Source organism: Saimiri boliviensis, chromosome 19 (assembly GCF_048565385.1).
Source record: "Saimiri boliviensis isolate mSaiBol1 chromosome 19, mSaiBol1.pri, whole genome shotgun sequence".
NCBI classification, from domain to species: domain Eukaryota; kingdom Metazoa; phylum Chordata; class Mammalia; order Primates; family Cebidae; genus Saimiri; species Saimiri boliviensis.
In genome coordinates, this window is record NC_133467.1 from 45,320,052 (window position 1) to 45,332,686 (window position 12,635).

The following is a 12,635-nucleotide window of genomic DNA, read 5'->3' on the forward strand; positions in this document are numbered from 1 at the left end:
CCTGGCCAGCATGGCGAAATCCTCTCTCTACTAAAAATACAAAATTAGTCGGGCATGGTGGTGGAAGCCTGCAATCCCATGTACTCAGGAGGTTGAGGCAGGAGATCTTTTGAACCCAGGAGGCAGAGGTTGCAGTGAGCCAACATCACATCATTGCATTCTACCTGGGCAACCAGAGCAAAGCTCTGTCTCAAAATAAAAATTAGCAAAGTAATACCATGTTCAGGCATCAATTTTTTAATAGTGTGTATAATTTCTACACTAAAGTCTACAAGCACTACCGACAGAAAGTAAAGAAGATCAAAATTAACAGAGAAATTGCGTATTCAAGAAGTGGAATATCCAGTGTTATTACTTCTCCAAGACTGAGCTGTTAAATTAAGTGCATTTTCAATTAAGACACCAGTGAGCTTTAAAGGAAATGTTAAAAGAAATTGGCAAGCTGAAGCTACCATTTCTATGAAAATATAAATAAGTTCGAATAGCTGAAATAACTTTAAAAAGAAGGAATTTGGAGGATGCATATTGAGTAATTTCAAGATTTACTATAAACCTCTAGTAATAAAAAGCAGTGCGACATTGTTATAAAATAGGCTTAAATCAATGGAATAGAATAAAAAGCCCATGAACAGACCCACACAGACGCGGCCGATCCCAACCGTGACATGGGGTAGGGGCGCCCTCTTGTGTTCAGACGCCTTTCCTGCTGCCGGGAGCCCAGGGAGACCCAGGGGAGGTCTCGGCTGAGCAGGTGAGGATGGAGCTAAGGGCCACCGTTCTCAGCCCTGTGGCCACAGGGGGGCGTCGCCGCGCAGCTGTCAGATTCTTCTTTTAAAAAATTATCCATGTTTCTGATTATATATAGTATATAATAAGATAACAAATGCAGGAACCATGGGAAATCACGTATAAAACCTTAATAGGAAGTAAAATACAGATTACAACACACTACCATTTGATTTTTATGCAAATGCTTTATTATTCCAATATTTTTACTCACTTGCTAAATAAAGCACACAAGTCAATATGCTCAATAATTCTGTGAGTTTAAATCTTTAAAAAATGCAATGTTAGTGAAAAACCAAAACTGCTTAGCAAGGTATGTATGGCCTTGTTTATTACCTATCATAGACGTCAAGGTGCTCATAGTCAATAGCTATTTAAACTTTACACAATATTATTTTTGGCCCGATATTGATATGTTAAATGAATGTATCAGAGAATCTTATATTTATGGCAACAGGTTATATTATGTTTATGGCATCAGGCTATACAGATCTATTCAAAACCATTTTTGTCAAAGTTTAAACACTGGAACAAAAGTCAAATTGTTTCCAAGTGAGACGCAAAATGACTCTTGCTAATAGTACAGATTTTGTTCCATGGGTAATAATAAAATTTATTTTTATTTTAGATCCAGGGAGCACATGGCAGGCTTGTTAGCTGGGTACACTGCACTGCTGAGGTGTGGGGCACAGATGATCCATTGCCCAGGTAGTGAGCAGAGCACCCGGTAGGCAGTTTTCAGCTCTCACTCCCACCCTCCCTTCCCAGTGTCTATTGTTCACTTGTGTCCTTGGGTATTACTGTGTTCAAGTTTTTTTTTCTTTACATGAAACCATTGAAAGCAAAAGACTGTCATGCTTATAGGTTACTTTGTACATTTATCATTCTATTAATACATGTCTTAAGTAATTAAGTAGCATATTAAGGCCATAAACCAAGTCATTATCTCATACCAAAGGACTATTGTTATTCAATCATCTAGCAAATTCATTTTAATGGGTTACGTTACAGGGTTGAGGTCAGCCTACAGATACAAAATAGGTTAATTAAATTTTTTTATATCAGCTTTTAATTTTTTCATTGGAACATGATTTGTGCGTGGGAATGCTAATGTAGCAGGCTTCAACAAATTTACAGTTTATCAAAATAAAGTTCTTAAAGAATACGATAGCATATACTTTAACTCTTATAGTACAAACCCTCATATTAATTGATGGTCACAGAAAAATACTGTAACAATGTAAAGTTTTAAAATACATCAATGATGCAAGTTTCAAACAAAACGTAGCAACCAAAATACTTAATTGTCCTTTCACCAAGCTTTTACAAACACAATCAGTCTTCACTGTCTGAGCAAATCCATTTTAGTTTCTTCATTGTGCCTTTTAACATGACATTTGTCAGGTTGTTGAATTTATACTGCAACAGTACTTTAGATGTTACCCTCTCGAAATTTCCTCACTCCAGAGCTCAAATTCTTGTCTTCTTCCCAAAGCCACATCTGTCTTTTTCTAGCTCAGTGCTTTTCAGGAGTCACCAGCTGACCCTTTGAAACAGGTATCGTACTTTCACTGGCTCTTCTGCTTTCTTTTTTCTTTCTTGCACTTTGAAGAGTTCCTACTCTTCTTTCTTTCTTATTAAGGTCTTGTTGTTGGGTTCCATGTTTCAACTTAGATAAGCAAAGATTCTTGTGAGACCTTTTTCTTGTATCCAAATTAGCTTCGGTTTCCATTTCAGCATCATTACCATTGGGTTTCTCTTGAGAAGTTATTGTTCTCGCTCTTTTACTTTCTATGCTTTTGCGGCTGCCTTCATTAGAAAGGTGGATGATTTTTCACTTAGCACATAATTCACATAACTCTTCATTTACTCCATGGAATGAAATGTATCTTTCTGAGAGATTATCATAAGCAATTTCCTTTTTAAAGACATATAAGAATTTGGATCACCGAATTTTTTTTTTTTTTTTTTGAGACGGAGTTTCGCTCTTGTTACCCAGGCTGGAGTGCAATGGCGCGATCTCGGCTCACCGCAACCTCCGCCTCCTGGGTTCAGGCAATTCTCCTGCCTCAGCCTCCTGAGTAGCTGGGATTACAGGCACGTGCCACCATGCCCAGCTAATTTTTTTTTTTTTTTGTATTTTTGTATTTTTAGTAGAGACGGGGTTTCACCATGTTGACCAGGATGGTCTCGATCTATTGACCTCGTGATCCACCCGCCTCGGCCGCCCAAAGTGCTAGGATTACAGGCGTGAGCCACCGCGCCCAGCCCACCAAATATTCTTTCAAAGACTTCTGCTTCTTTAAAGTTGCCATTTTCCATACAAACAGCGATAGCCTGAATTTCGATTAAATTCTCTATTTCTTCGTGAAGTTTGTCCTGTTCCTTTTCCACTGAACCCCAGATCATCAGGGCTGTTCCAAGGGTGTCATTCGTTCATCATTTTCAAACTGTGCATCCAGGTTTTTTCCTGCTGCAATTCGTATCAAAAACTGACCTATGTGCGCAGTTCTCAATGGATAAGCGGTTGGACTGGGTGGTCCGTGAAGAACAGCCTCGGTGCTGCCGTGGGCGAGAGTCCTCGGAGCGGCTGAGAAAACAGAGCATCCAGCCGGCAGCCACGGCCTTGGCCTCGGCCACAAAGCCGGGTCCTTCCCCTGGGCGCCCCCAGCCGCGCCTGGCACCGAGCGGCTCCTCTCCGTGTCGCCCCGTTTCTGCCCGGCAGCTCCCCCATCCGCACGGCCGCGGGCCGCGCTCGGATTCTGCGGAGCAGCGGAGGGAGGAGCGGGGGTGGGTCAGGCAGAGACCCGGAGCCGGGCTGGGCATCGGCGGGGTGAAGCGGCCTCTGGCAGCCGGGGACCCCACCCGCGGGAGGAGCGGGAAGCTCTGGAGCCGCCCCTGAGGTTTCTGTCTCCTCATCCCCTCTCCAGCCCTCCGGGCCCACCCTCCAGAAACCCGGAAAGAAGAAACGTTTTCTTCTGCTCCTTCTTCCTTTTCAGCGCCCCTGCTTCCTGTGACAGCAGTGACACGTGCGCAACTTCTTCCCGGGAAGGGCGCCCGAGGCGAGATCACGCGCTCATTTCTGGCAGAGGAACTGGGGTGTGGGGAGGGCGGAGAACATGGTGAAAAGTCCCTCTCGTGGGCAAGGCCCTCTCCAGTGACCGCCCAGTTTACCCAGGTGCGGCTGTGCGGTGGGGCCAGACCGAGGCCCTCCCAGGCATCACGGTTTATCCAGCACCCCAGGTGTCCATACCTCAGAGCCTCTGCACAGCCACTCCCCTGCCTGAAACTCATCTCCAGGGCTCCCTTCCCCGCCCCCCGCCCCACGTTCTCCTCATGCCCACCGGAGCCTGTCTCTGCACTGCCCACTTGGCACCTCCCATCCCCCTCACCCCACCCTGCTTTGTTTTTGTTCGCAACCCTTTTACTAACATTTAAGAATTCTTTACTTATTTGTTTTGAGAGACACGGTTGTGCTGTTACCCAGGCCGGAATGCGGTGGTGCAATCTTGGCTCACCATAGCCTCAAACTCCTGGGCTCAAGTGATCCTCCCACCTCAGCCTCCCAAGTAGCTGGGACTACAGGTGTGTGCCATCACACTCGGCTAGTTTTGTATTTACTTTTGGTACAAACGGAGTCTTGATATGTTTCCCAAACTGTTCTCAAACTTCTGGCCTCAAGTGGTCCTCCTGCTTCAGCCTCCCAAAGTGCTGGGATTACATACATTTGTGCCCAGCTATGATTGTATTTATTTTAATTGCTTATACTCTTTCTGTCCTCTAGCATACATGCTTTATGAGGACAAGGACAGTGATTTTGATTGTTCACAGCTGCCTCGAACAGTGACTGTTACTTTAAATATACTTGTTGAGTGAATAAATGAATGAATGAATGCGCACATAGACTCATACACCATTGCACACAGACAAAAAGATGTTGTCACACATATTGACACACATTCTTACTCAGACACTCTCGACACAATGACACATCCACACACAACTGACATTCTCATGCACATGCTCTTGAATGCTTTGAAAGGCCTGATATATTTTTTTTTCTTCTCTCTCTCACTCTTTTTTTTTTTTTTTTTTTTTTTTGAAACATGGTCTTGCTGTGTCACTGAGGCTAAATTGCAGTGGTATGATCACAGTTCACTGCAACCTTGAACTCCCAGGCTGAAGCAATCCCCCCACTCAGCTTCCCAAGTAGCCAGAACCACAGGCACCTGCCACCAGGCTCATTAATTTTTTAGTGTGTTGTAGAGATGGGGTCTCGCCATGTTGCCCAGGCTGCTTTCAAATACCTGGCCTAAAGCGGTCCTCCCAGCTCAGCCTCTAAAAGCTCTGGGATTGGATATGAGTCACCTCAGCTAGTCTTGAAGTTTAATTTTCATTCAACATGACGTTGTGAACATTTCTCATGTGTTTATGTAGTATTAGCTTTAATTTTTTTCTCCAAGTTATTTAAAAAATTTCAGAGTCCAAAAGTTGGAAAGAATACAATCGTCACCATAGATCTAATTATTTCCTTTGTGTATGTAATAAATTATATTTCCACAATTTTTGCTGAAACATTAGGCAATCACTTGCCAACAGCATGACCTTCATTTCTAAATACTTTGGTGGTCATCTCTTAAAAAATAACCTGTTTCCGACAACAATATTATTATTACACTGAAGAGAGTTACTACAATTCCCTAATATTACAGAATTTCAAAGTGATGTGAAATTGCCTTAACCGTTTCCCGCATGTCTTTCTTGTGGAGGTGAGTAGCGCTTGGGAGCTCCAGCCCTCTCTGAGTTTCTGTTCTCCCTGCAACTTCTCTCTCCAGCCCCTTGAGACCAACATTCAGGGAAACTGAAAAGTAGGAAAATTTTCTTCTACTCTCCATTGCTCAGTTGTATTTTATTTTTTAGGGTCCCATTTACTTAGTTTTCTTTTATTTGGGAAAAACACCTCCACGTCCACATAATATTCCAAGGTGCGGAGCTATATATTGGCATTATGAAATCTGAGCACAGCTCCCCTGGGCCTTGGTCCCCTCAGCAGGGCAGAAGAGGGCTCCTGTGCTGGGATCCACGGGGGACCCAGAAGTGGCACCCCCTGAAGAAGGCATCAGGGTAGACCTGAGACCTAGAATGAGCTCACTTCCTTTCCTTGGGGTCAAGAATCAATCCTCTAAGAAGCCCGCTGTGTCAGGAACTCCAAACTGTCATCAGGTGGTCAAGAAAGGTCCACACAGCACGGAGACCCAACCACTCCACCATCCTCACTTCCATGGACAGAGCCCAGGTGAGAGCCACCCCTTCTCCTCCTCCCCTGTCTCCCACAGCCTCAGCACCATCGTCTTCCTCAAGCCCACCACGACTGAGCTTATCACGCCCTCTCCCTGTTTGTGTCAGTCACGCTGGGTCCCCCACATACTCTGCACTTGAATCCACGAGGCTCTGCACACTCCTCTTCTGTCCACATCATCCTCCCTCCCCAACTCCACAAATCTTCCCACTGCACCCCCTGGAATTCTCAGTCCATGATCAGCAAAACCTCCACATTCTCTCTCAGGATGTCCCTGCACCTCGCAGCTCCAGCAGAAGCCTGGGTTTCCTGGAGGACACAGAACCTTGTGTCCTCCTTGAAAATTTGAAGTTTAAAACTATGGACTGCTTCACGAACTTGCATGTCACCCTTGTGTAGGGACCATGTCCTTGTGTGTTCCTTGAAAATTCTGGACGTTAGACATGGTCAGATGGATAGATTGCAAAACCTTTCTCTCACTTTGTAGCTTGTCTGTTCACTCCGATAATAGTTTCTTTTGCTGTGCAGGAGCACTTTTATTTAATTAGATCTCATTTGCTAATTTTGGCTTTTGTTGCAATTGTTTTTGACATTTCCTTCATGAAATTGTTGACTTTTCCTATGTCCTGAATGCTATTGCCTAGATTTTCTTCTAGAGTTTTTATAGTTTTGTGTTTTACAATTATGTCTTTAATCCATCGTAGTTAATTTTTGTCTAAGGTGTAAGGAAGGGGTCCAGTTTCAATTTTTTGCATATGGCTAGCTAGTTCTCCCAGCACCATTTATTAAATAAGAAACCTTTTCCCGGTTGCTTGTTTTGGTAAGTTGGTCAAAGATCACATAGTTGTAGATGTGTGGTCTTATTTCTGAGTTATCTGTTCTGCTCCATTTGTCCATGTGTCTGTTTTTGTACCAGCACCCTGCTGTTTTGGTTACTGGCCTTGTAGCACAATGTGAAGTCAAGTAGCATGATGCCTCCAGCTTTGTTCTCTTTGCTTAGGATCATCTTGGCTATACAAGCTCTCTTTTTAGTTCCATATGAATTTTAAAGTAGTTTCTTCTAATCCTGTGAGAGATGTCAGTTTCATGAAAACAGCATTGACTCTATAAATTACTTTGGGTAGTGTGGCCATTTTCACGATATTGATTCCTCCTATCCATGAGCATGGAGTGTTTTTCCATCTGTTCGTGTCCTCTCCCATTTCCTCGAGCAGCGATTTGTCATTCTCCTTGAAGAGGTCCTTCAATTCCGTCGTTAGCTGTATTCCCAGGCATCTTATTCTGTCTGTCTGTTTGTTTGTTTTGACATGGCGTTTTGCTCTTGTTCCGCAAGCTGGAGTGCAATGGCACCATCTCAGCTCACTGCAACCTCCCAGGTTCAATCGATTAACCTGCCTCAGCCTCCTGAGTACCCAGGATTACAGGTGCATGCCACCATGCCCAGCTAATTTTTGCATTTTTAGGAGAAACTGGATTTCACCAAGTTAGCCAAGCTGGTCTCAAATGAGATCTCAGGTGATCTGCCGGCTTCAGCATCCCAAAGTGCTGGAATTACCGGCATGAGCCACCACACCCGGCCCTCTTATTCTGTTTGTAGCAATTGTGAATAGGAGTTTATTTATTATTTGACTCACCGCTTTTGTATTGTTGTTGTATATAAATGCTTGTGACTTTTGCACATTGATTTTTGTATCCTGAGACTTTATTGAAGTTGCTTATCAGCTTAAGAAGCCTTTCTGCTGAGACAATCAGGATTTCTAGACACAAAATCATGTCATTTGCAAAGACAATTTGACTTCCTCTCTTTTTATCTGAATATCCTTCCTTTCTCTGACCTGATTGCTCCTGCCAGAACTTCCAACACTATGTTGAAGGGGAACAGTGAGAGAGGCCATCCTTGTCTTATGCTGATGTTAAAGGGAAATGCTTCCAGCTTTTGCCCATTCAGTATGATATCGGTTGTGGGTTTGTCATAGGTGGCTACTATTATTTTGTGGTATGTTCCTTCAATACCTAGTTTGTTGAGAGTTTAAAAATATGGACTGCTTCACGAACTTTCATGTCACCCTTGTGTAGGGACCATGCTGATCTTCTGTGTATCATTCCAGTTTTATTCTGCATGCTGCCAACATGAGAAATGATCACAAGCTCTTAAAAGTGGAGATAACTGAAGAAATGTAGGTGAGAGGGAGTGTTGGATTTCATCTGCATCTGGTGAAATGGGACCATCTCTGTCTTTTATTCTTTAATGAAGTGGTAAAATGCATTCCAGATAAGTTAAAGTATTCTTGTATTCCTGGAATACATAACCTGGGCAGGATTTTTAAATTGTTTATAGCTCATTGGTGGACACCGTCTACTGCTGCTTTTCTCAGTATCTTTATGTCTAATTGCTTAGAAGTGCCTATCCTATGATACTTTTCTCTTATCTATTCTCTAGCTGGCTTTAGGATCAGTGTTATTGGTGCCTAAACAATAATGAGTTTTCTAGCTCTCTCTATGTTTCCTTATTCTCTTGGATATTATGTATAAGTTCAGTAAACTTCATTGAAGATTTGGTCAAACTTATTTTCAAAACAGCCTGGATATGCCTGAAGGGAAAAAAAGTTTTAAAACCATTTTAACTTCTTTACTGATAGTAAGTTCTTCCCGTTGGTATAATCTTGTTCATCATTTCAAAATTATTTAAACCTCTACTATATCATTAGTGGCATATTTATCTGTCATAATGCTATTTTATTCAGAATTACCATTTCCTGTTTTGTCTCCATCCAAAGTAACAGCTGCTTTTGGCAGGCTGGGCCCTCAACGGTGGCAGCTGCCAGGTCAGCCTTGTCACCAAGGTGGTGATGCGATTGCTGTGCCCATGCAGTGTCCATCCCAGCCACCACGGCCACTTTGTGCAGGGACTCCATGAGCAAGCCCTGTGTGGCTGAGTGGCATCACCCGTCAAGCCATCTCACCGACCTGATCGCAGGGAGCCCCATCCCCAAAAGACCCTCTAGTAAGCATCCACACACAACCACTATCTTCACACATTCTCTGTGTAGTAAGAGGTCTATGAGTACCTCTCTCCTCTAAATACCAATTTTTTAACTCTATTTTCCCCAAGTTCATGACTTGCCAGCCAAGCCCAGAGCCACTGCCCATGACTCATTCATTCATGCACTCCTGGGGCATCACTTCACATCCTTCACCTCCCATAGGCTTCTCTGTATTTTGATTCCTGGTTCCTAGCTCAACATCCATTCCCAAAGCTTTTGTGGTGTCAGCTCCCAAGCCGACTGCTCTTGTCGTCAATTATCCTCTTTATATGTACTTATTTCCTGGAAAAATTGCACTGATTTTTTCAATGCAGCATTTGCAAGGATATGCAGTAGGAGCAATTCTTCTTATCGTAGATAGAATTGCTTCAAAACACCAGAAATGTATATTTGAGTGAAGGACAACATGCATGGAGAAAAGAGAACAATCCTCAAGCGGGCAGTGGATTTTCACAAAGTGAACCCTCCGGCAAACAACACCCACATCCAAGCACAGCAATCACAGCCCCAGGGAAACACTTTTGGGTCCTACTCAGCCATAAACCACCCTCCCCCACCCCAGAGGAGCCACTGTTGATTTCTAACACAAATTTGTTCTTCAGGTTCTGGCTGAATGGCATTACACAGTCACCATCACGCCCCTGGGGCTCATCATCTCTGTCTGTGGTCATAGGCTAGTCATTCTCAAGGCTGTCAAATGCTGCACTTTATAAATAGCTTACACTTCCTGTCACTTCACTGTTGATAGACGATTGTGTTATATCCAGATTTTACAAATCGTGCTGCTGTGAATACTTTCATATATTTTAGCACACACATACATGCATTTCTATTGGTTTATAACCAAGAGTGCAATTGCTGGGTCATAAGGGAGTAGATGCTTGGCTTAGTCTCTCAATGAACAAGTTTCTAGTCATAAACAAACAGTAGAGGAGGGTAAATCTCTTACTTTAGAAATTATTCAGATAATAAATGAGGAAGGAATGAGATACTGAGACTATAAAAACTGTTTTGCAACCCATAAGGAATTAACAGATTTAGCCATTGAACAGCAATGGCAATTAACAACACAATAAAGAAAAAAAAAGCTAATGTTAGGTTCTTCCTCTTGATGGAAGAACGCAGTAGAGTACCAGCAGACAAGAGCAAGTGAAAAGGAAATCAAGCCTGAACTAAGCTACCCTCCATAGCCAGTCACCGACTTCGAGGCAATACAAACCATAGAAATACATATCCAACTACACCTTGAGGAGCAGTCAGCAAAACGCACACTGTGGGAAACTCTACCACAGAATACGTATTTTGAGAAAGAATCTACAGAATAAAGGAGAACCAAAGCATAGTTCTAAAGGCAAAACTAAATTATAATTTGGGATTATAAAAATATAAAATACAACAAGAAAGGATGACCCTAAAAGTCAGGATGTGTTTTCATTTGGGGGAGGAAAGAGTTTATTGCTGAGCTGGGGCAAATGATGGAGCTTTTGGTTTGCCCTGCAAACATCTATCCCTGGTGGCTAATGGGCATTTACTTGTTATTAAAGTACACAAATTTTAGACAGTTTTTTTCCCCTCTGGAGTCCTACATTTTATGACACAAAGCCTACTGAAAAAAATAATTCAGAGAGTATAGTTACTGTTTGGAACAAAGCCTCTTCCTCATCCTGCTCTCTGGACACTGAGCACCCAGAACAACCAGCAGCCCAGGGACCCCCAGCCAGGGTGACCTCACTTCTAAGTGTGCATGCAGTGCACATCACCAGGGGCCATGCACAGGTCTACTCCTTGACTCCTGGAAAAACCTGCGAGGACAGGGCTGAGGGGAAGCCTTCCCCGCGGTCTGCAGGCTCTTGGCTATCAGTGTAGATAAAATGGGTCCTCACCTCTCCACAGGTGCCTTTATGGCCAGAGCCCCCTCTCTGCATGGGGTGGAAGCCCGGGCTCTTCTCCTGAACACGGTGACATGGATCACCCCAAAGGTGGAGATGACACCATTCCTCCCCCAGCAACCTCACGCTTCTTTTGCTTTACAGGAAAGTTGACACAGGCTGGTGTCCACTGAAGAAGTCCCAGGTGCCTAGGAAGGAGAGGGCTGTGCATGATCTGCAAAAGGAAGTGCGTGGACCACCAGGTGGTGCTGCTGCGCTGCTCCTGCTCCCAGGAGGTGGACGCCCAGGATGGGCTTTCAGGTGGGGAGGGGGATGTCATTGCTCAACCTCCAGGTTCCAAGTAGAAACCTCCCTGCCCAACCCATCTTGTTCTCCCTGAATCCTCAGCGCTAATGAGGACTGTCTCCTTCTCACCTCCCTGGACTGGGCTTTCTATCACTGGAAAGTGGATGTGATTTCTAGTTTCAGCATGTCCTGGCTTATTGTGCTGCCAGGAAAATAAAATCAAAATACATGTTGAATAAATAATAAATTACACTATTGCAGTGACAGAACGCAGAGTGGTGGCTGAGTGAGGGGAAGGGGTGAGGGTGGGAGGCAAGGACTAAATAGAAAGGGGATGAAAGAAGTTTTTAGGGAAAGGAACTGTTCTCTACAGTGCCACAGTTCAGGGGTGACTGGGCGGTGGGAATTGAGGGGAGAGGAGGGTCTGAGGGGTGACAGGGCAGAGAGAAGGGCTGGGGAAGCAGGGCCTGAGGAAAAGGAGCAGGGGAAGGACACTAAAGCAGAGGAGGAGCCTAGCAGGGGGTTCTTTGCATTCAGTGTTTCTCTACTGGGTAGTGCGGTAGGTTCACCACTATAAATAATTACTGATATTCACCAAACAGCACAACTAAAACTGGTGAATTTTGTTACAAGTAAATGCCCTAATAAGAAAAAAAAAAAAAGAGGGAGGAAGAAGGCAAAAATAAAGATCATCAAAACCATAAAATTCATTTACTTGGGGGCTTGCACTACATATTATTTTAAAGGAAATTTGACAGGCTGAAGGGAAATGATACTAGATGTTGACCCAGATACAGAGAAAGGAAGAATTAAAAACAGAAATGAGGCACATATACGTATCACATACACACTCACTCAATTTCCTGAGGACATATGGCTGCTTGTCTAAAACAGAAAGTATTACACTGTATCATTGAGTTTATAATGCATATTGATATAATACATACAAGAATAATAGCGTAATGGTAGGTTCAATAAAACTACGCTGTTACCAATGTCCTTTATTTCCTTGGACGTAGTTTAATATGACCTGAACTTCACTGTGAAAAGTCAAGGAATAGGGTTTTCACTCTTACAACAATAAAAAATTAGTGGAAAGAAATGTAGCTAAAAGCCATCAGGATAATTAAAACCATCAACTAAAAAATATTTACTTGACAAATATGAAAGTAGCAAAGGAGGAAACGAAACAAAAATATTTGAGACAAATTGGAAACAAACAGCAAAATGGCAGACCGAAATCCAACCGTGGTAAGCGAAGAAATGACACGACCTGAGTCACATTAGCAGGACTGGCGAGCACCGTGGGGAGAAGAGACACGGGCAGGAAGT

The 12,635-nt window shown here is 43.4% G+C and overlaps 2 pseudogenes; both read right to left on the reverse strand.

The window, feature by feature from the left end:
- Positions 1-1,432: 1,432 nt before the first annotated feature.
- Positions 1,433-11,054, reverse strand: LOC141582190 (telomeric repeat-binding factor 1 pseudogene; annotated as a pseudogene).
- Positions 8,117-8,217, reverse strand: LOC141582350 (U6 spliceosomal RNA; annotated as a pseudogene).
- Positions 11,055-12,635: the final 1,581 nt, after the last annotated feature.